The 22206-nt window shown below is 37.0% G+C and overlaps 1 protein-coding gene across 1 annotated transcript in view; it reads right to left on the bottom strand.

Annotated features, from left to right (window-relative positions):
* CSRNP3 (cysteine and serine rich nuclear protein 3) overlaps positions 1-22206 on the bottom strand; it is a 605683-nt gene that overhangs the window by 50949 nt on the left and 532528 nt on the right. The window lies entirely within an intron of this gene.

Genomic DNA, 22206 nt, shown 5'->3' with positions numbered 1-22206 from the left:
ATGCTTTATAGTCTGACATACAAGATTGGTGATATTACTGGGTCTATAATTGCCTAGATCAGTGATAGGGCCTGGGGCTTCCTTGTGTAGTGAGATCACAGAAACATTTCTCCAAACATCTAGTGTGTAACCTGCAGACAAGCTGAGAGTAAAATAATTAAGAACAGGCTGAGCTAGGCCATATTTAGCACTAATATCTAAACAACGCAGTGCATTACCTTTTTCTTTTATTGTTTTCCACTACCTGGCCACTTTAGCCCTCTAGCTATTTCGTAAGATATCAGGTCTACATAGTGGACCTCCAATTACTCTTTTCCAGGCTATCATCAATGTAGCATTTTCCCAGGTGAACCAATGACTACTCAGGAAATCAAACTCATGGTATTTAGTAGTAATGAGTAGGGAGTGAGGGATCCTCAGCAGAGATATGGAACATGGCTTTGGAGTCCTTCATGGGTTCAGAACTGGGCAGATTCCTTTGCTTTGTGGATTGGTATATGCCATGATATCCACTCACCATGATAAGTATGACACCATGACAAGTCTCTAGTGATCACCTGGATGGTAGTTTCTACCAAACCCTCTCCCAGGATAGGGGAGCTGGCTGATGGTCACTTTATCCTTTCTTACTTGCCAAGCCTGCTAGCAATCCAAGTCCACTCCTTAACTCAGATTAACAGAAACATGGACCAATGCCCTGTTTCTGTGCCATCGGGCTACAATCTGGTACATCATCAGGAACTCGAGAGGTAGTATCTTCAACTAGGGCCAATAGAACTTGTGGTATTGTAGTGTTAGAAGGGAAGTTTAGAGGATATAAATTTGTGGGTGGAGTACTAAAGTTGTAGCTAAAGTTATCTGGTAGAATATTAGTTCCTTGTGAGCAAAGTGATTAATATTATTATGGACAGGCTCAGAGATAGTTTGGTTGCTACTTAGCTTTCTGCCTTTGTTGATGATGAACTTATATATCCAAGAAAAAATATGCCTGGTATCACCATAGCTCTTCAAATTCAGAATATTTTATTAAAACAGTTGGTAATTCAATTCAACGGTGTGTAAGTGCTTTCGGATTAGTCCAAAAACCTTTCATCAGACATGAAGTTTTTGGAGTAACTCTAAAGTGCTTACACACCATTGAATTGAATTACCAACTGTTTTAATAAAACATCGTGAATTTGAAGAGCTGTGGTGATACCAGGTGTATTTTTTTCTTGGATATATAACTTTTGCTGCTGACACTGAAGTTATCTTTGTCCTTGTAGCTGTCTTTTGGATTTCTGATGATGAACTTATAGTTACCTTTGGTGGAAGTAGCTTTATACTTTCGGATGGTATATTTAGATGTTTTGGTAGCCTGTTTTAGTACTTTTTGATCTGGTGAGATGGGAACGAAATTGACTATTATTTTTTTTCTTTTATTAAAATATGTATTTATATGAATATTCTGCCCTAGGGTGTGTTGTCAAATTTCCCACTATATTTGGAGCAGATAATATCTCATTTATAACAAAATAAACTACTGTGATCAAAAACTCTCCTCAAAACAATCTATTATCTAACATTATAATGTAATAAGTAACCTGTTAAACTAGCATACATTAAACCTGCTGACTTTGACACCCATTGATCTAATGGAACCATTCACTAGCAAGAATATCCATTTCTATGGTAGAAAGACTAAAATATAATATATTTTTATTTGCTAGCTATTATTAACAGGAAAGAAAATAAACCCAATCATATCATTTTTGTTATATAACTGTTATAACATTAGGTACTCTTCACATAATTCATTTATTTATGTATGGCACAGACCTAGTGTAATTATTGTAAGTCCACATTGGCAATTACAAATATACCAGGAAATAAATGCAATGCTACATTTATATATGCTTACTTTAATTAACTAAGCTAGCTTCTTCTATTTAAATCAGTGACTTACATAATTAAAACCATATTTTACTATGCTCACCTTAACAAATAAGAAAGAAAAAAGAACAATCTCTAAGAATCTTTTGCAGACAAAAAGTATAAAACGTTATCACCCTAGTGGTCTGTTATGTCCTTCCCCACACTGATCTGTGAGTGTATTCTCTCATACTTTTATGAGTTTCATTAGAGTGAGCCCATGGACAGCCACAGCTACTCATCGATTTTTCAAGGCAAAGGGGGAAAGGAAATTGGAAGAAGGTTGTCAGATCTTTCTATCATATCACACATGTACAAACTCACAGCTGCAGGCAATTTAGAGTCCCTAATCAACTTTACTGTATGTCTTTGGAATGTGAGAGGAAACAGGACCCCCCCAGAGGAAATCCACAAGAACTGAAGGAGAACATACAGACTCTACACAGAAGGCACCCAGCTGAGAAACAAACCTAAGAACTTCTTGCTGTGAGGGCTAATAACAGATAGAGACTGTGGTCCCTGTCATAACATATATTGATTTCTGCTAGTATATATTCATATTGGCCCTGTTTTCTACCAAGACAAGCTAGATTAAAGATAAACTGTAGTAAAATGCTCCCTCCCCAAAGCTGTCATGTATTCAATAAAGTTTTCAGAAATATGAATCTGCGAATATTTGTATTTCAACATGATTACTACTACACTACCTGGTTTGCTACATGACAATGTTTTTTCCTTCTCTGGTTGTGGAGAACTTCTCAAAATTCCTTATTTGTATGTTATTAAGTACCCTTACGTTTTCCCAATATTTTAATGATATCTTGTCTTCATCTGTGAATCAAGGAATATTACCTCTCAAATTAATTTCAAATTTCTAGAGACAAATATTGAACTAAGCCATTATCTCAAGTTGTAACAACCACCAAGCCAATCATTTTGTAATTTAACATAATCTCTGTAGCAATATGTTTATTAAAATGCACAAACCAGAAATAAAAGAAGAAAAATGACAAACAACTTTATATTGCGTTCTCAACTTCATGGATTGCAGTGCCTACTCAACTCATCTTAAAACTACTTTTCAAAATGGTGGTGTTCCGATTATGTAATCATACCATACACCCGATCAGAATCTTCTCTTTATGTTCACTCACAAAGTTGGCTTAGGTATAGAAACAGCATTAAGGACAAAATAAAAAAAAACATACACTGGAACCAAAATGAACTTATATATTTTAATAGTAAAGGTAAGCACTTTCATTCACAAACATATTAAATGAAGTTCTTTAATCTACTAAAGAGTTCTGATTAACCTTTATATAAAAGGCAGTCATATGACCCACAAATTAAAGATACTTGGTGATACCTAATTTCATTTCATTAATGATGTAACACAAAAAAAATAAAAATAAAAAAGGAATAAAACAGTCAATATTGCAATGGTTTGATTTTTTTTTACAAAGCTAGTAACCATTGTCCTTTAAACTTGGGACATTAAAAGCATTGAATCTGAATTGACATAATTCATATTTTTCTAAAACAACATCCAGGTACCCATCTCTGTTGCCACACTTAACATTTTGAAAGGGAAAAAAAGCTGAAATCTCTTAAAATGTTAACATTGCGCATTGTTTGGGAGTTACTTAGATGAGGAGCTGGTGGAGGACCAAGCAGTAGGGGTTGAGCATGCTAGACAGAGGCATGTCTGGCCCTAGTGTGCTCGTCAACCCTTTATTTTAATTTTCTTATGTAAAACACACATCAGTCTGTCATTGGGCATTTTATGCCACCATACTAGTTTGGCAATTGCACCTATTATCTGTTCCAATTGTTTTGCCAGTGTACAAATTCACAACATGAGGGTGTTAGACATAAAATGGCATCGTTATAACCAGTGAAGGAATAAGACATAAAACGGCATCACTTTAACTAGTGAAGGAATAAGTGCCATCTGGTTGATAGAAAATCTTTTTAAGTTTCTACTTTTTTTAACAACAAACTGTAGTGTTTCCCCAACATACTTTCTCAAAGCCTGATTTCCTATCAGAATATTGAATGCTTCCTAATAGCATTCTTTAAGGTATAGTGACCACTGGGGTATATGAAGGCACTGACAATATATTGTATTTAACATAAGAGCTAACATTTGTTTAAACCAGTCTCAGTAACTGCAGCATGTTGTCATTGTCGACTGTCCAAAACACTCATTAGTGCTTCCTCTAACACTACTTCTGGGTAATGCCTACCACTCAGTAAAAATATTATCATCTGTGGTTGGCCTTGAAGCACAAATAAACTGGATTTTCACTATTTCCCGTTTAATGTAAGTAGGATGCATAATAATGTAGTCCAAATATTTTATTATTAACATTTCCTGAAAATCATAGTAGACAAGCCTCCTTTGCATCCGTAAATATGGTCACAGCAAGATAAATTTCTTGTTGATCGAAGGTCATTTCAAACTAAGTAAGAGGTGGCTTGATTTAAATATTTCATAAATTCTGAAAACAAATTAAGGGATGCATCCCTCAAAATAAAAAAAATGTCAACAAAAAAGAAAGTGCATTTTGCAATGCTGGTAGAAAACAGATTAAAAAAATCAAACAGTCACAAAGGGAACCAATGATAAAGTGGAACCAACAGCAAAAACATAAAAGTCCAAAAACAAAAGAAGGTTCCACAGCGTTGCACCAATGTACTTTTAATAAAAGACAAAGTTTTCAGACATAAGTCCTTCTTCAGTGTTAATAAAATTCCTATACAGACAACATATCCTTTATACATAAAAATCAGTCATCACATGACACAGCCTACCTATCATAAATAAAGCTTAATCAAGCCATTAAAAACAGCAATTAATCAACTTTTTCACTGAGGGATCTTAAAGGGACATATAATATCCTATTCAGTGATTCATAAAAGTATATGTATTGCTGTCAAATAAACTAAAGACAAACATATACAATTAATTCACTTACATATATATTTCATAAATAGCTCAAAATATATGTGAAAATATATGTATGTATAATATATATGCATATATCTACATAAATGTAATGTTATATAACCAAGAAGATTTCTTTATCTAAAATAACAGATATACTGTATAACTTACACTTGATGTAACATAGATGCATACAAAAGGCTGAGCAGCAGTAGCAATTGTCATCGATGTAAATAAATCATTCTAATACACAATATACCATGTAAAGAAATGTATGCATAACATGTAAATATATACATTGCTCAATCACTTTATTTGTTGTTGTTTCTTCTTCAAAATAGGTTTAATAGTAATTTGCTTATTTAGACCAGGGTGTTTATCAGCATGTAAATGAGTAATCCATTCATATTCTCTGTTGTCTAATCTATTTACTAAGTCCCCACGCCTAATATTAGCAGTCAGAATGTCTATTATACAAAAAAAAAATAATGTGATACATCCGTCTCTTGCATATGTTGGGCTAGAGAATTTGTTACCACTTTCCTTCTGATCTCTGATTTATGTTCGATTATCCTATCTCCCAGCCTCCTGGTTGATTTACCAACATAAAAACATAGACATTGCTGACATAACGCTAAGTACACCACATTATGAGTATTACATGTGGCTGTACAGTGTATATCAAATCTCCTTCCACTAGTAGGATGTATAAACTCAGTAGTTGTAATTATATAATTTCTTATTATATTGCATGTATTCTGTTCTATTTAAGTCAAAATCTTTGTAGCATAGACGTTTCTTTATACTATTACAATTTCTATAAGTGAAATATGGCTTATCTGGGATCCATTTCCCATAGCCTGGTAAGGCCTTCAGAATGTACCAATTGTTTCTAATAACTTGTTCTATATTTCTACTTGTTCTGCTATAGGTCACTAGGTATCTTAGGTTATTATCAGATCATAGTTATGTAGATATAACACTACCCTGCTCAGAAAAATAGGGCCTTGCTTATCCTTGTCTCATAGATAGAACATCATTTTAACCATCTCCAGTTCATCTATGTTATATCCTCTTTACAAAAATTAATTTGTCATACCTTGCATCTGTTCAAGACAGATGCCATCTTGGGTGTTTAGCCTACTTACATGTAAATATTGTCCTTTAGTATGCCCTTGAATACAAGCTTAGCATGCATACTGGTCTTATGCAAATATAGGTATAGTTCCACGAGGGCTGCATGTTCTAAATATGCCCTCCTATGGAAATTTATATCCAGAGCTTCTTAAAAAATGGCAGGAACTGAATATTAATCTTAGCCTGAACTACATGTGTTTAATGAATGATTTTTTTCTGCCTAGAGAAGACAAACTATGTAAAAAAATTGAAGAAATGGAATGGAATATATCCAGTTCTGCTCTGTTTCAACATCACTTGGGTTTATATGATGAAATGCTGAAAAGATTAACTGCCTTTGATGAACAACTTGAAGGCACTAAATGTAAGAAATTACATAGAGATATATCAGATTTCAATAATGGTGGGATTTTCTCCTGGCCGAAGCATAATGTAGTTAATAAAACTCAAATGCATTTAAATTCAAATGCTCGTGGTTCTATGTATGAGCTAGATACATTTTCCAATGAGAAAAGCCAGTTCCCTGCCTTGACCAATGCAGTTGTAGCGAATCAGAATGAAAATGCTACTGGCCCATCGAATGAGGAAGGGGAGGTTACAAATGAGGCTCTGGCGTCAACACCTCCAACTGAATGTGCAGTACGGAGGAAAGAAAGAACTGACCAACGTTTTTTAACATCTAATAATAAAGTAAATCACAAAATAGGGCAGAACTCTGTTTTTTCAGAAGGGAACCAACATTTTCTCATCAAGTTACCCGAACAAGTAGTGCCGAAAGACCCAGACGGTTCCAGACCTCATTCCACAGTCCAGGGGAAGACAGAAGCAAGGTCCAATCACCCACAGCAGATGGAACAAGTAATAATAGAGATTGGTGAGACTGTCACTAACCAAATTGTTGAAATGAACTGCTCTAATGATTCTGTTTTCTCTAAATGTGTCTAATCTGCTGCCTCTTATAATACTGAATCTAACAAACTACATTTAGATTTGGTAGATGAGCATAACACTGTCATAAAATCATATGGTACTGCTTGTAATAAAAATCTGGATGCCTGTAATGTATTAACAGCTATAAATGCTCTAGCAGAAAATACAGACTTGAGATATGGAAATGAATGTTATGTCAAGGATTTAGATGTAAATGTAGTGCAATGTAATTATGTTAACACCATTGGGAACAGAATAGATAAAGGTAATAGGAGCGGAATCAATTAATATTTTGCTTCCAGATGTATTTTGTTTGAAACTGAAAAAACTATGGAAAGAAATATATCTATAAATGTATGTATACCTAATGGTGTTGATACAAATGACTTATGTACAGCTTTAGCACAAGAGCAAACTACTGAGACAGAGTTATTTAACTCTACTTATAATGTAGGGTTTGATTGCATACATAAGGCAGAAGGAGTGGTTTTAAATGATGTAAGTGAATGTAATGAAAGGGTATGTACCCATATGAACTTGACTGATAATATTATAGAAGGACATAATGAAAGTGAAATTATTGCTGAAGATGCATTTAATGGCAATAACTTTACTGCATTTAACTTATCTAATTCAGCTGTGAATAGTATTATAATGGCAAATACAGAAATTAACTTTGAAGATGAGCGGAATGAATTATTTAATGCGCATGCTATAAGCCAGTTATCTGGTAATGGAAACGATTATAGTTCACTTGATGTGATGAATAATACAGAGGTAATAAATGATACTATTGATTTGGCAAAAAGAAATCTTGTGATAAATTTGTCTATCAGTTAAATGAAACTGAATTTTCATTACTTTCAAAGGGTCTCAAATTCATTCCTATGTGTACAGAAAATGTGGTAAATGCAATGACTGATTTAAAATTGTTTACGTGTAATTTAAATCTGAAAAATATTTACAAAGGCTTGGGCACTAGTATGACTAGTGAATGCAAGAGAAGCAGTACATTTATACCCTGTAGTGATCCAATTATCACCATATTTAATGATATGTGTGAGAAACAAATTAGGGAAATATATGATCTTAATCACTATAAAAAAACATATAATCTAACTAGAGAAGAGACTGCAGCACTTAAACATCGACAAAATCATAAGACCTTGATTATTAAAGAAGCTGACAAAGGTGGCAGTATAGTGCTTGTGAATACAACTGATTACCTTAAAGCTATGGATGATCTAGTGTCTGACAGAGTGACATTTAAATTGATAACAGATAAAAATGTTACTGAAATTATTACTAAAATTAATATGGCCATTTAGGATCTACAAATATTAGGTGATATTGATATTGACACATTTAATTTCTTTACTGTGCCATGTCCTATTATACCCATTTTGCATGGTCTTCCCAAGGTACACAAGTCAAGAGATAAACCACCTATGAGACCTATTGTTTCAGGTCGAGGATGGGCCACTGAGCCCTTATCTGTGTACCTTGAAAAACATCTGAAAGGTTATTTGATTAAGGTCCCTAGCTATATTAAGGATACAGGAGATTTTCTCACACAGTTTCATAAATGGCATAATGCAAATTTAGAAAAAGATTTTCTTCTAGTGACATTGGATATAAAATCCTTGTTCACTGTGACTCCAAATGAATATGGAATAGAGAAAATTAGAGAGATACTTTTGGGAGAAGGATATCTCCCTGCCAGACATATAGAAACAATATATGAGCTTCTTGACTTAGTTCTACAGAATAATATATTTGTATTCAACAAACAGCTATAGCAGTTTTTGCAATTGCTTAATTGTTTAATTGAGTTACTAGTTTGTTATAAAATGTGGATGCTTGTATACAATTTTATTCTCCTTGAAGGCTTTGGCCAAGACGTCAGAGATTTTATTAAAGAACTTTTTGGATACTGTGGTCGTTGTTTGCTACTAGCTATAGCAACAGATCTCTGGTATAGCTATGGGGACAGCAATTGCTAATACATACGCAAATTTAACATTAAAGTAAATTGGAAGAAATAAATGTGTTTGGCCAGATTAATAAGGATGCATGTAAACTATTATTCTACAAATGCTTTGTGGATGATATTTTTTTGACATGGCATGGTACAACTGATGAATTATTAAGCTTTCATTCCTATTTGCACAATATGAATAACTTTTTGAAATTTGAAATTAACTATTCAGCAACAAGTATTAATTTTTTGGATGTCACCCTGTCAAAAAAAGAAACTGGAATAGACACTAGTATTTATAAGAAAGACACACAAGCTAATAAATATTTGCATAAGACCGGCATGCATGCTAAGCATGTATTCAAGGCATACCTAAAGGACAATATTTACGTGTAAGTAGGCTAAACACCCAAGATGGCATCTGTCTTGAACAGATGCAAAATATGACAAATTAATTTTTGTAAAGAGGATATAACATAGATGAATTGGAGATGGTTAAAAATGACATTCTATCTATGAGACAAGGAAAAGCAAGGCCCTTTTTTCTGAGCAGGATAGTGTTATACCTATACAACTAAGATCTGATAATAACCTAAGATACCTAGTGACCTATAGCAGAACAAGTAGAAATATAGAACAAGTTATTAGAAACAATTGGTACATTCTGAAGGCCTTACCAGGCTATGGGAAATGGATCCCAGCTAAGCCATATTTCACTTATAGAAATTGTAATAGTATAAAGAAACGTCTATGCTACAAAGATTTTGACTTAAATAGAACAGAATACATGCAATATAATAAGAAATTATATAATTACAACTACTGAGTTTATACATCCTACTAGTGGAAGGAGATTTGATATACACTGTACAGCCACATGTAATACTCATAATGTGGTGTACTTAGCGTTATGTCAGCAATGTCTATGTTTTTATGTTGGTAAATCAACCAGGAGGCTGGGAGATAGGATAATCGAACATAAATCAGAGATCAGAAGGAAAGTGGTAACAAATTCTCTAGCCCAACATATGCAAGAGATGGATGTATCACATTATTTTTCTTTTTGTATAATAGACATTCTGACTGCTAATATTAGGCGTGGGGACTTAGTAAATAAATTAGACAACAGAGAATGTGAATGGATTACTCGTTTACATGCTGATAAACACCCTGGTCTAAATAATCAAATTACTATTAAACCTATTTTGAAGAAGAAACAACAACAAATAAAGTGATTGAGAAATGTATATATTTACATGTTATGCATACATTTCTTTACATGGTATATTGTGTATTATTTATGTGCATTTATGCAGGTATATGCATATATATTATACATACATATATCTTCACATGTATTTTGAGCTATTTATGAAATATATATGTAAGTGAATTAATTGTATATGTTTGTCTTTAGTTTATTTGGCAACAATACATATACTTTGATGAATCACTGAATAGGATATTATATGTCCCTTTAAGATCCTTCAGTGAAAAAGTTGATTAATTGCTGTTTTTAATGGCTTGATTAAACTTTACTTATGATAGGTAGGCTGTGTCATGTGATGACTGTTTTTTATGTATAAAGGATATGTTGTCTGTATAGGAATTTTATTAACACTGAGGAAGGACTTATGTCTGAAAGCTTTGTTTTTTTATCAAAAGTACATTGGTGCAATGCTGTGGAACCTTATTTTGTTTTTAGAAAACAGATTAAAAAATATCTCTGGGATTTATAAACCTTCACCAAATAGTAGTTGGAAATTGTGCTCAGTATGTAGCCATGTACAGGGTGTATGCAAATCAGAGATGCCCCTGAGCACAAACATTGGAGGTTGGGCAGCATAGCTGCTCACAGTACATACTAATGAGAAACAGTGCTACAATGGATGTCTTCATGCATACAAATGAGAGAAAACAAGATGGCATAGAGATTTGGAGACACATAAAGATGACATGATGTACAATCACCAGTCTCAACCACTGAGTGAAGTCCCAGTGTAAATGAGGGATAGCAGTGAAAATCTGTTATGGACTGCTACAACTTTAATGAATGTGTATATACAGCAGACAGTTATTGCCATTTGTAGCCACAGTGGTGCATGTTACCACTTTCAGAAGTGCCACGCCATTTAGTTGCACTTGACATTTTCATGCCACTAACATTGTAGGCTAGTACGGTGTGGACAGAGACACCATAAAGGAGCTGGGAGACATGTTGCGGCCTTACCTGCAGGAACATTACAGTGTTGTACTACCTATCCTAGTGAATACTGATGTATGAATGGCTTTACATATACTAGCTACACGGACCTTTCAGAGACCAACAGGGGATGCAGTAGGAGTATCCCAGGCATATACCTTGAGAACACTCTTTCAGTTTTGTGATGCTATACTGCAGCATGTGGTAGAACATTTGTGATTTCTACATAAAAAGAGGAGAGAGACAACACCATATGGGATTTATATGATATAGCCTGTTTTTCCAAGGTGATTGGGGCCATGGACTGCACTCACACCAAAATAAAGGCCTCACTTGATGAGCTTGGAAGGAGGTATGTGAACCACAAGCATTATCATTCCCTCAGCTTCCAGATGATCTGTATTGTAGATGATATTATTTTCAATGATTCTAAAGCCTCCCAGGTAGTTATCATAATTCCCATATAAGGCACACATTTGACCTTTATCAAGGGTTTGTGAGGAGTGACATTTTCCAAGGGCATCTTATTGATGATGCTGCATATGCCCTGGAGCCCTGGTTGATGACATCAATCCAAAATCCGCAGACTGTGACAGACAATGGGTACAACTATGCCTTGTCACAGAGATGGGTCACAGTGGAGTATGTGTTTGGGCAGGATTTTGATCTCTGGATGTATCTGATGGTGCCCCTTAGCATGACCATGGATCTTGTGATAAGGTATTCGCATTGAGTGCAATGTTACATAACATGATAATAAGAAAGCATCTGCAGTAGAGTGGCTGTATGCAGGAGGAACATATTCCAATGCACCAGGTGGTGGAGGATGAGCCATATGAGTTGTTGGAGGACCCTGCAGCGGGTGATGAAGATGATACAGATGCAAGCATGGTATGCCATAGCAATAACAAAGAGTTAGTAGCTGACACATAGCTTTGACTTGTGGTAATGTATATACACTGCAGTAATATGTAACACCTGCAAAACCAATACCAGACTGTGCTTACCCATGCATAGACTGGTACCGTGCATCAAATATAGGCAGACCATGTAACAAAGTACAAAGGGAAGGGCACAGTTATCATTTACAAAGGTGGGGAGGAAACATGAGTGTGCATTGCCTTCTTCCAGGAAATGTGTGTGTGTGCGTGTGTGTGTGTGCGTGTGTGTGTGTGTGTGTGTGTGTGTGTGTGTGTGTGTGTGTGTGTATGTGTGTGTGTGTGTGTATGTGCTGAATTGGGGGCTGTAGTTTTGTGTTTGTGTGTATGGGTATGCTGGGACACAGACTCAGCAGTAGTTGCAGCAGTTCTGTTATATGCAGTGAAGATGTGCTAGTATCTTGTACATATTTTGGTCCATTGGAACTGCCTCCTGCAAGAGTGTTATGGATGGTAACACAGCACTGGCCAGAGGTAGGTGTGCTATATGATCATGAGCGACATATGTTAGCAGATGTGGCACTGGCATGATTGCCACAGCCTCAGCAATAGTCACTCCTGCACTTCCACACACAGTATCACTGTGGAAGTAGTGGTGCTCTGTCACTGATAGCTTAGCCTTCTCTGTCCAAGATGGGCAGCTACAGTAAAGGCCGAGATGGAGCAGCTACATTACGCACACCTGACAAGTGATAAGGGAGGATATCAGGACCTGCCATCTACAAGGGGCAGTTAATCCATTCAAAACTATTGCACACATATGGGACATGCACTCCAGTAGGTCATCACAGACAACCTGCTATACAATCTCTGCCAAGGCTAATATGTTGCTATTGTGTGTCTTCACAAAGGTCTTACACATTTACTTTCTTGTACACATTCCTGCTGATAGTACTGGGGGATGGTGGTACCCATGCTATCTACATGTATTGATACACACACACACCAGTGTGATCATCCCTATGCTCTATGAACCCTGTGGCATATTCATGACTGGCCTACAAGGAGGTGACATAGTTTTCTGATTGCAAGTGTTCACACCAACCTGTCCATCATGTGCTCTGTGTGTGTGTGTGTGTGTGTGTGTGTGTGTGTGTGTGTGTGTGTGTGTGTGTGTGTGTGTGTGTGTGTGTGTGTGTTTGGTGGTGTCCCCAGGCAAGGAGGCTGTGCCCATGGCAATGGGTGAAGGATCTGGTCTGCACAACTCCTGTTTCCATCACTGGCAAAGTATATCCTGACTGTGCCAGCTGTTAAAACGCTGTTAAAACGCTGTTAGAAGGCCTCTCTTTAAGCTCAGACAGTAGAAGTTCTAGATAGCAAGATCAATCATCACCTGTGAAGACACAGAGCAGCAGGCCCAGTAAAAGTATAATCCATCACCTCTACTTTACTTTAAGTGCAAAACAAATAGGCATGCTATAGCTTTACTTTGTGCAGGTCCCCTTATAGCTTCCATCCCTTATTTACCTAAAGCACAGAAAGCACAACTTCAGTGTCAAAGAGATTAAACAAAATGATTAATGTGTTAATATAGGAAAAGTAAAATACACTTGGAGTGTCTCCATTGGATACTCTAGAAGCGCACTGCAGCTCATCTCTGAGATCTAGCACTACCGTGAGTCTGATCTCCCATGCAGAGACACCATAAATTCCTACATCTCTATCAGTGGAGGTCTGACCAACCGCCTGGCTGCTGTAGCCCTATCTTCCAGTGCAAGGCAGACAGCATAATTTTATGCATTCTGAATTTCGTTGGTGGTCTGACTACAGACCTGCTCATAATTGCAGTCCTGGCCATCAAAACCTATAATATCTGGTCCAACATCCCGCCAAGCATGGTCATGATAGGACCTGTCAACAGTCTCCTGCCTAAGCAGCAGTTGACTATTGAGACAGAGGTGCTGCACCAAGACTTCATTCTCCACACTGGAGAACTTGCTCTTGCATGCTTTTCCTTTGTTAAGCATGATGTTATATGGAAAACGAATACACTGCATGAGTACGGCCAATAAGGGCTCCTTGTCGAAGTAAACTATCTGTAGTGTACCAACCGTCATGTTTAGCTCTTTGACAATGCTAATATGTACACACAGTGGTATGTTATACTTCCATAAATGTATGGCACAGGCCAAGCCCCCCCCCCCCCCAACCCAACCAAGTTACCCCCCCCCCGGCCCCAACAACAATCTCCCACACAAATGCAGCTTGCACAGAACTATACACCATAAATATGAGCCGTCACATAGATACCCTCCAGTTGTATACATGCTTTGGTCCCCCATCCACAGAGTCAGAGCTATTCAAGCACAACGCAGATATCAGCTGAAGCAGTAGCACTATACTGCTTGCCAGCTGGCAATCTGCCCTGACAAGTACTGCTCATGTTAAAACACATGTACAGCTGACTTCCTTTGCATTAACTTTGTGTTGACACCTGATGACAACAGTGGATAAGCATTTCTTACCTGACTGTTTAATAAGGAAAATTGGCTAGGCTTAAAATGGCCCACAAGGACAACTAGCCTAGTACTTAACTGTGAACCCATTAGTGCTCTGCTGCTGGCCAACAGTAAGAATACAACAACATATTCCTCCCTTATACGTTGGCAAGTTAGTGCTAGAAACACTTCAGTGTCTCTAGTCAGATCCCAAACTGTGCTGGCCTGACTCCTTCAAACATACCTCTCAACCTGCAAACACTGAAACAAAGGTCCTTGAAAAGTAGACACATCCAACTAAAATATGAGCATTTAACTGGCACAAAATCTGAGCACTAAACAGCACATGACCTTTCCCACTTCCAGTATGAATGTGGGCTATTACTCAGAAACACTTAAAAAAATAGAGAATTACAAAATTATGGAAAAATATGTGTATTATCAAAGAGACAGTTCAGAACCTGTAGACTTTGATGAACTGTATTGCAAAGTTCTACCACAAAATGTAATTTATTTTTGCTTCAGAAAAAGGGAGATGTGAGATTTGTGTCCTCTTCATTGTTATTTTTACCACCTGTATTTTGGAAATGCACTGTTTTCTTTTTTGTGTGCTATGCAGCTTCAGACATCCCATGTGATGACAGGGATTCAGAAAATTGTGTGAAGGGGTAAATCAAGCCTGAAAAATAGGGACATGCCTATAAAAATAGGGATATCTTGTGCAGGGGTAAATCTGGACTAAAAGTTATGAATGTTCATCTACAATAGGGACAGTTAAGAGATATAACGAGCGCTGTCTTTCTACTAGTCGAACTGCATGGTTGAAAGTACAACTGAGCCTTCCATATTTTACTCCTTCCAGTCCCTTATTCAACATACTCAAAATGGCATGTTCCATTTTGCACCCTGCCACTGGTCTCACTGCTAAGTTGCTCTAAGTTGGATGGCAACTATATGAATGGGAAATGGGTGTGATGCCAGTCATGATTCTCTGTTATTGTACCTAGAGTGTAAGTCTGTCTTCCATTGGCACTAGTTCATACAGGATCTCCCACTGGTGCTATCAGAAGAACAAAATCTTTCTGTTTTTGTACATACTGAACACCGGGATCATTTGCTTGGGTACTCCTATGATGGTCCCCCAGCATAAAGTGGGTGCTTGTCTCACGAAGGTGGTTACTGATGCTACAGGTATTTCCTGAACTGGCGAGTAGTACAGGCACCATTATCTTTTTAGCCAATGGAAAGAAGAAATCAGAGAGATGGTACCTGAGATTTATTGTAAATATGCTGTAAAGATTTTTTTCTTATCCTACCAGCGTGGTCTGTACAGTACTTCTATTTATATTTTTTTCTACAGTCCAACAAACTTTTGCAGAGAAAACCCTTGAATACCAAAGGAAATTGATCTACCTTTTCAGGCACAAGGGTGAGTAAACCTGCCAGTTATCATTCACAGAGATACAGTTATCCCCTCTTCATTACTACTTAATTGCTATATTTGAGATGTGTTATCATTTTAGAAATACAGACATATGAGGTAGGTTACAAATGGAGAATGTTTTCATCTTTTTGTCACTGTTGATAGTCTGCTCTCTGTCAAAGTCAGCTATGCCTGTGATGTAATCAGTTAATATGCATGTCATGTTCACTGCTGGCCATATGGCTTTAGTTGTATGTCCAGGGCGCCTTATACAGTGAATGGAGCAAGCCATTGTAGGATATTCACATACAGTCAAATTAGTGTAGTTTGTAGTTTGTCCTAATTGTAGTGCATGAATATACAGGACAGTGTCAGGCAGTGCAATTAGAATACAGATGTACATATTACCTGCTGAGTATACACAGGTAGCAGTTAGCAGCATGTATACACTTTTTTGTAGAAGTCACCTGTGAATCTCACTTATCCTCTTCATCATTATTATCATCATCATCATCATCAACCCTTTTTTTACCAATTTCTACATGGGATGGGTCATTGTACCAGCTGTTGCTATCTCTCTTGATGCAGTGCCACTTTTCTACCTTCTTCAACACCCATACCTGACTGTCCCAGGTCTTCTCTCACACAAGCCATTCATCTCTTTGATGGAAGTCCTTATTTCCTATGGTTTTATTCCTGTTTCTCCCATATTTTCTTCATGAAATCATTTTCTGCTTTCCTGCACATGTGTCTGACCCACCAGAGTTTGTTCTTTTTTACCTTTTCTGCAACTGGAGCTACTTTACCTTTTGCTTTCACAACATATTTTTTCATTTATCCACACTGTGCATCCTACTACTCAACTCAGGCACTTCATCTTCATCCCTTCTAGATTCCAAAACTGCACTGCCCTCACTCTGCAGGTGTCTGCATCATATAGAAGTACTGGTCACGCCAGCATTTTGCACTCAGTTTCCTTTATTATTTGCTGATTGTAATGTTACATTGTCTGCATACAGCTGCTTTGTTGATCTGTCCCCTCTGATGTGTTTGTTAATGGAGTCCATTATCAGTATGAGCAGCGGTGGGCTCTGAGCTGAATCCTGATGCACTCCTACTCCCACTGAGAACCCCCCTATGAGTCTGAACACTCTCCATACTTGTGTCTTTGGATCCTTGTACATAACTTGCACTAATTCTACCAGTGTTTCCAGGACTTCAAACCATCTTAGGACTGCCATAATGGCTTTCTTGAGACCTTGTTATATTCTTTCTTCATGTTTAGGAATGCACAGTTGAACTCCTTCCTCATCCCTAACTTCTTCCCCACTATCTGTCTCACTGCAAATATCAGACTGATTACGGTCCATCCTGATCTGAATCCAAACTACTCATCTCCCATCTTAATTTCTATAGCTGTGTATATTCATCTGTCAGTCACCCTCTGCAGCACTTTTATGCAGTATGACAAGAGTTTGATACCTCTGTGCTGCCCACAGCTGTAGATGTCTTGTACACTGAAGATTATTCTTGTACACTGGCACTAGTATGTTTATTCTCCAGTCATCACTGATATGTCTTTCTCTTCACAGTACTATGAGCACCTTCAGGAGCCATTTCTCCCTTAACTCACACTTATGTTTTTCCTAATATTACTGTGGTATTTTTACTACAATATCATCCTGATTATGTGGTAATAATACTGTGTTTCAAGTTATGTCTGCATTTTCAACCCACCTTGTTGCTATTCTTTTTTTTAATAAAAATAATTTTGGTATGTTATTTCTGTATACAGTACCTACCATACAAGTGCTTGTGGCAATGCCATAGACCATCAGCTTTCACAGACATACACCTCAAGGGATACCTGCAGATGCCCCCTGCTTGGAATGTCTCCTAGTACCATTTTTAAGGGAGGCTGATAGGGCCACTAGCTTGGCTCTTGGTGGAGTTTCACTTACCAGGAGCACTGTTGTTCTTACTGGTGGTTGTGCTAGTGTGGAAAGCATGTTAGCAACAGGCAGTCTGCAGAGGTGAGGGGGAGACATGTGACTAACAGGGAGTCTGCAGAGGTGGAGGTGGAGCAGTTGGTGAAGCACTGCAGTGAAGCCCACATGGAGTACTTACAACTGCAGCTTGCAGCGTTTCGTCCATGCCTACCACTGACACCACTGGCAGGTGCATCATACCCAAGACCTAGTGCTAAAGGAGCACAAGGTGGCATGTAGAATCCCACTGGGTCTAACACAGGCAGGGTGGTACTGGAGGGGCATATCTACCCTATTTCCTATCCCATTGCTTCGATCCTTTTTGAGCCATTGCCCTCCCTCATTTGCTGTCCCATTCTCAGCAACAACATTGTCTTTTCTTTGTTTCCCTAATGTCTCCTAATCCACTGTGCTTCCTCTCCCTCAGTGTGCCAGCACCTTCCTTGTTAGTCTTGTCTCTGTTCTGTGTGCATGCTTCCCCTACTACCTACCATAACTATTTTGTCATTCCTTCAGCGTCCCTTATTTCCTTCCTTACCTTACCTTCTTTGCATAGAGAAACTGGGCATCTGTTCCACAAAAAAAGTATTACTTCTGCTTTCCCTCTGCCATCCTATACATTCCTTACTTGTTTCCCTTATGTGCTTCCCTCTGCTTCCTTTCTTCTTTTTTCCCTACTGTCCTATATTCCAATGTCCATTTTTTATTCTGGCCAAAAAGTAGATTTAAAAGGTGCATTGAGATCTTTAATGATGATAGCTGCCTTTGCTGTCCTGTCACTCACGTCCACACATGAATGTCAATGCAAAGACAAGTACCATGTTCACAAGATTTCCTTGTCGCATTACTTAGCCACCAATGGTGAAAATGTTCCCTCACTGCAGACCCTGTTTTGGTTGTGATGGGGTTTCATAATTAGCTGCTATCACCACATGGTATTTTCACTTTTTTGATCTGTAATGAGCTCAGAGCTGCATTGCACCAGGAAGGTAAACAACGTTTGGCTCAGTATGATCCCACTAAGCATGTTTTTGAATCCCAGGGCATCTTTTTCCATGCTGCCAAAAAATATTAATGTAAATGGATGTCATTAGAGCTCTCATGGTAACAACAGTGGTGACCTGTTGATAAATCCCATTTTCAAAAGTAAAAAAGTTATTGCTTGAAACAATATCCAAAAAATAACAAATATAACCAACATTAATGTTCAGCTTTTCCTCAAACTGATCAAATACATCTCTTGTTAATTCAGTACCATCTTCTCTCAGAATCACAGAATAAAGAAATAGTACATCCAGTATAACTAGAAACATGTGGTAACTATGCATTTATTTACCAGTAAGTGTTTCACCAGTTACATGAAATGGTCTGTTGATCTTTTCAGCCCCAGCTTGAGCTCAAATAGGAAAAATACATCACAGCCTTTTTAACCAAAATTATACACAGAAAGAATGCAAAATTTAGAACATAATGGTAAGATTCAATGCAGACAGGGTAAGAGTAAAAGATCCAGTCAGAGTGCATTGAGAGAAAAGAAAAAAAATACATTCAAAATGCATATTAAGACATACATAAAATACGGGTCTATATCACAAAATCGACATTTCAAAATGTAGAGCCACATTTGTTTGGCATGAAAATGTCAAACTCCAACAGAATCGAATGGCCAAATCACCAATTTCTTTCTGATGGAAAGAAATCGGTTGGCCAAAAAACGTCGCCACACAAAAACAAACATATTTAAGTAAGGGCTTTGCCCCCCCCACACCTCCCACCATGCGGAGCTGTGCCCCCAACACCCCCCTAACTAAATATTCTAACTCCAAGACCACACTACAGTCGGAGAAAGGGCAGGTGTAACAAAACGGCCAACCGATATCTTTCCCTCGGAAAGAAATCAGTAATTTGGCCATTCGGGAAAGTTGGAGTTGGACATTTCAGTGTCGAACAAATGTGAGTCAACATTTTCAGATGTTGATTTTGTGATATAGACCCTAAAATACAGTGCAATCATACACAGAATACATAAACTTCTATATACATGTGAAATATATGAGTATAAGATGACACATTAACTGTATGCCAACATTGGATTCCTGAGTCTGCAAAATCCTAAGAGTCTTTTTGATAAGCTGCGAAATCTTGCTAACAACATGTTTAAAAAAGTGCTCTATCATAGCTGCCACAGGTTCTGTATTTGAGCCACTGGCCACAACAGTTGGTCTAAAAGGTGAACATTTTGAAGAAAACCTCAAAAAATTCTTTCTCAAGCTGACTTCAAAAATAATACTAACTGAAAAGAAGAACAGAGGGGACATTTGTGCCACTGATCATTGCGTTGTCATTGCAAACCTAAACTACAAGATATAAGGAAACTCTTTTCTGAGTAAAAGAAAAAAAACGAATAAGCAAACTAAGCAATGCTAATATAAAATTTTGAAGTTTCAAAACTTTGAATTTCTGATAGCCGGGACCAAAAGATTAAAGTTTTGAAACTTCGAATTGTAAAAAAAAACAAATTAAAAACAAAAAAAATTTTTTTTTTTGCATTTTTGCAAGGAAATAAATATACCATTCTGCACTGTACAGTGATCTCCATTTAAATAAGTCAAAGTTTCAGAACTTCGATCTTATGGTCTCGACCATAAGAAATTCAAAGTTTTGAAATTTAGAAATTTAGAAGTAGACCCATATACATATACATACACACACACACACACACACACACACACACACACACACACACACACACACACACACACACACACACACACACACACAATTCTACATAAAATTATTGAAACTCCCAAATGTTGATGTCACTAATTTCGATACATAAACATAAAAAAAAAAGAACATCAACACTCCTTTGAACATGTCTCTAGGAAAAAACACAGAGTATGCAATTTAAAATTTTTTTTTTTTTTGCATAGTGACAAGATACCCTGTTACCCCTTGGGATATATAAATATATATATATATGTATATATATATATATATATATATATATATATATATATATATATATATATATGTATATATATATATATACTAAGTCCGATATCAGACAATCCTCGGAAAAAAGGCACATTATGTGTTATGCTATAATACAATCATAACAGCTGGGATTTGATCAGGAGGATAATCCTCCAAAATAAGTAAGCACAGTGCAGAGAGTATAACACAGCACAGGACACCCTAACCATATATTACTGGCATTATATGACAGATTTTAATTTTAACAATGGTCATATATTTTATTAGTACTAATGTGCTTTTACAATAAGAATTTTATACAGTTCATTCACGGTGACCTCTTATGGTTTTATGAGTATGTGTGCATGTTTGCTTTTAATGTTGTTAGTATTTAATATTGTTTATTATTTTTATTTTCATTTACATGGGTGCAGATTAAGGAAGAAATGAAGCTTATAACTAGTCCACTGTGGTGAGTGTTAAGTTTTTATCTGCTTGTTTTTTACCTGATTCTGCTTTGTGGTGGTTTTGCTTATGTTTAGTTTAATTTGTTAGTTATTATTAATTATACAGAGTGGCCTCCGAAAGACATGCGTGAATGGGCTTGCCTTTGCTGAAGGTTATGCTTTGTGCTGGCAACTCGGCACCATAAAAAAATCTACTGCCAATCATTAGCGGAATGGAGTTCTGCTGTGGCGACCCCTAACCGGAAAAAGCCGAAAAGACAAACAACAACTTTTATTTTGTGTATTTTGTTGAAGTCTGCATGAGGTGGCAGATTGGTACAGTGGTTGACATTCTGGAGTTAAACCAAGAATTTTTTCAGTTTGATTCTTGAGTGGGACTGTGGGATGCCTTCTGTGCAAAGTCTGCATGTCCTCCCTGTGTTCACCAGGGTTTTTTCCTGAGTGCTCTTATTTACTTCAACATTCCAAAGACATGCAGTAGGTGGACTGTGCACTCTAAAGTGGCAATAGTTGTGAGTTTTTGTGCGATACTAAAGAAGGATCGCTGCAGGACTAGCCACCCAGCAGTGTGAATATTATCTCCAAATAATGTCCGATGTTGATGTGACTTCTTGACCCCATATACAAACTGGAAAAATGTGTTTGAGCTCTGCAAGGCTTATGTTTTTTTTATATTAGTTTCTTATTTTTTATAGTATCTGCTGCTGTTCTGAAGGCTGTCTCTGCCAAGCATTGTTTCAGATTGTAGAAGACTATGTAGTGAGAGAAAGACATAGTGATGCGATGGGATTTTTTTTATTTGTTTATCTTATTTATTTGCATAGGCTGATTGGAAAAGTCAGACTTGGACAAAAGCCCCATCTGAAGTTC

The sequence above is a fragment of the Protopterus annectens genome, chromosome 6.part1 (assembly GCF_019279795.1).
Source record: "Protopterus annectens isolate FY-2018-M chromosome 6.part1, PAN1.0, whole genome shotgun sequence".
In the NCBI taxonomy this organism is placed as follows: Eukaryota; Metazoa; Chordata; order Ceratodontiformes; family Protopteridae; genus Protopterus; species Protopterus annectens.
This window is presented reverse-complemented; position numbering and strand designations above follow the sequence as displayed.